This window comes from Myotis davidii, unplaced genomic scaffold (genome assembly GCF_000327345.1).
Source record: "Myotis davidii unplaced genomic scaffold, ASM32734v1 scaffold370, whole genome shotgun sequence".
Classification (NCBI taxonomy): domain Eukaryota; kingdom Metazoa; phylum Chordata; class Mammalia; order Chiroptera; family Vespertilionidae; genus Myotis; species Myotis davidii.
In genome coordinates, this window is record NW_006288615.1 from 13,370,122 (window position 1) to 13,373,482 (window position 3,361).

Below are 3,361 nucleotides of genomic sequence, written 5' to 3' on the forward strand. Positions count from 1 at the left end.
GGAGCTTTACATTCTCCGCTCCCGCCCACCCCGCCCGCCCGCCTTCGCGGTCACGCCTCGGACCGTGTGCACCTGCTCAGCAGGTGAGTTTGAACTGTCCCCGGACTGGCCCAGCTCGGGCAGTGCTGGACCGGGACCCAAACCACAAACGCCCCCGAGTTGCCCTAGAACCCAAGGTAGTGCCCTGGGCCTCGGGAGTAGCTTGTGGGGGCAGGAACCTCGCATCGAGAGGCGTGGGCGGTGCTACTGGATCTGACAGAACCGGCTGCATCCTTTCCCTGCATAAGCTAATACTGCTCCCCTTCTGCCCTCACTCCCTGCAGAGTCACTAAAGTAACTCAAAACGGATCCTTTCCCTATAACCAGTATAGCGGTCATGCTCTCATCGCCAGCTTCGTGCCTCCCGCTGTGCTGGAGGCTAGATCTCAAGTAATCCACATTTTATAGATGAAAAAATGGAAGCTCCAGAGACACTGATTCGCCCCAGGTCGGTCAGTCAGGCAGCTGGTAAATGCTAAAGCTGAGTTGCAACCTATGGTCTCTTTCCATTTCTGCCAGACTTGTTTTATATTGCTACAGATAAAATTACCCAACATTTTTTTTTCTGCAGATAAAATTCCAAAACTTCTTGCTTATCTACAGATTGATTTCATTTCTGTGAGTGGCACTTGGTGAAATTAGGGGAATCTCAAAGGACAGTTCCCCATAACCATTTCAACAATGGATTAGATTTCAGACCTGACCATCAGAATTAAAGTTTCTTTCTGCATAATGTGCATAATGTCTTGGGAATGGTACCTCCTTTCTGAATAACCACCTTCTTTCTACCACTGGCTCTTGCGAAAAACTTAAGACATTTGAGGAGTTATATGACTAATACAAACGAATGCTTTAGTGCTGAAAAATTCAGGCAGTAGGAGGACTTGGTTTGTACAGATCTTAAGAGATAGTTCAGCCTTAAATATCTAGTCTAGCTCTAGAATCAGTGAGCCCAACTCCTGTTTTGCTGCTGCTTCTAATCATTGTATTCTTCCTAGAGGAAGCCATTGGCTATTTCAAATGGACTAGGAGTGAAGAAAAGGGACAGGAGGAGGAGTAAATTGTTGAGAAAGGCTCCTCAAGTTCAAGAGTTCAGCAACTTTAGTCATCAAGGTTTTCACATCCTTTCCAGGTGTTACTAGAACAGCGTTAAAACACCAATTAGCATATTTGCTTGTAATCATGTAAAATTAGTAGATTTCTTGCCAAAATGCTTTTGGGAATGAGATGGGTCTGTTAATTTTTGCCTGACTTCCAGAGAGCTGAAGCTAACACCACTGGCATGCTTTAAATGTAAATGTAGTTAACTGACTTCTTCAGTCTTGTCCAGATTGAGGTATGGACATGCTTTTTGCCAACTCTCAGGAGGCATATTTATAAATTTTGCAGATATCAATAGGATAACAAATATTCTTTTTTCCTGGGTGATGAAAAGCTTGATGTAAACCAAAATTATGTACCAGGGGAAAAACTACTGATTTATGTTTCAACTATGTACAGAATAATGAAAAACATATAGGCAATAAAAGCATTTGTTTAAGCCTATTTTATATACCTAATTCTTTACTTTGTCCTATGAGATGCAAAAGTATTTAAGCCAATGTCTCATCCATGTGGTATAATCAGGCTAATTAGGAATTAAGATATATATGTGGGGGAAAACTGTTATACTAGTAGGTAGAATAAGTGTGATGTAGTTGACCTTGGTGAAGACTTTCCTACCCCTTCTTCTTAACAAGGGCAAAGCCCAATCAGAGTACCCTGAAATTTATTTCATGCTACTTAAGAGGAACAAATGTTTCACTTGAAGCATGGCCCTTTGAGATGCTTATGATTCCCACAAAAGCAAAACCACAGTGAATATACTACTATTCAGAAGGGCATCAATGAACCTGTTCTTCTGAGTCTCGGGAACATGTGGACCTTAATAATCTAGATCCCATGGAGAACTGACCACATGTACAGAAACAAGCGATGAACCAATGACATGTCGAATTCTAAATGAAGTAAGCTTTATTTGCATTTATGACATTTCTCTCTTCTAATATGAAACAAAAAATCTAAATAGGATAGATTAGCTCCCAAAATATGTACTAAATTTCTTTACTGCTCTGATTTTTATTACTCATCTTCAGAGCGCTAAGTAATCCATGGATAAGGGAATTCTAGCGTTTTCACACATTTTTTTAATATGTTTTCATTGATTTCAGAGAGAGGAAGGGAGCGGGAGAGAGAGAGAGAAAAACATGGATGCTCAAGAGCAAATAGATCAACTGCCTCCTGCACGCCCCCTACTGGAGATCAAGCCCGTAACCTGGGCATGTGCCCTGACCTTAAATCCAACCGGTGATTTCCTGGGACATTGGACGACACTCAACCAATTGAGCCACACCAGCTGGGCCACACATATTTTTATTATAAAAAACAAACAGACAAAAATAAATCATAAATTATCACAGATCAAACGCCCATGTAACTTTTATCTAGCTAGAGAAATAGAACATTGCTAGTCCCCTGCAAGTTCCCTATGCCCTCCTTCCCAATCACTTAACTTTCCCCCACCTGGCAAAAGTAACCACTGTCCTGAGTTTTATGAAATGCATTTTTCTTGTTTTTCTTTCTAGTTTTAATGATTGAGCATGCATTCCTTATTTCTTGGTCTGCATTCATATAAATGGAATCTTTTTTAATAAGTCTTTATTGTTCAGATTATTACAGTTGTTCCTCTTTTTTCTCCCCATATCTCCCCTCTACCCGGTTCCCACCCCACCCCTTGCCCTTACCCTCACCTCCCATTGTCCTCATCCATAGGTGTTCAATTTTTGTACAGTCTCTTCCCGCACCACCTACACCCTCTTCCCCCGACAATTGTCAGTCCACTCCCTTTCTATGATCCTGATTCTATTATATTCACCAGTTTATTCTGTTCATCATATTTTTTATTCACTTGATTTTTAGATTCACTTGTTGATAGATATGTATTTGTTGTCACTTTGGTGTTCATAACTTTTATCTTTACGTTTTTCTTCTTCCTCCTCTTCTTAAAGAATACCCTTCAGCATTTCATATAATACTGGTTTGCCTTCCCGTGGTTCTGGATGATATTTGTTTTGTCTTTTAGTTGTAATTTTAATGTGGTAGTGTGCGGCAGCAAGTTCAGGTGTTTACCTATGCCACCATCTTGGTTCTCTCCAATGGAGAACATTTCTAACATCTTGTTTACACAGATTCTTTCAAGATGTATGGTAACAGACGCCTTCCCATCTACTAATTTCCAATGTAATTCTATTATGCAGCAACCTATACATGTCTTTTTTTTTGT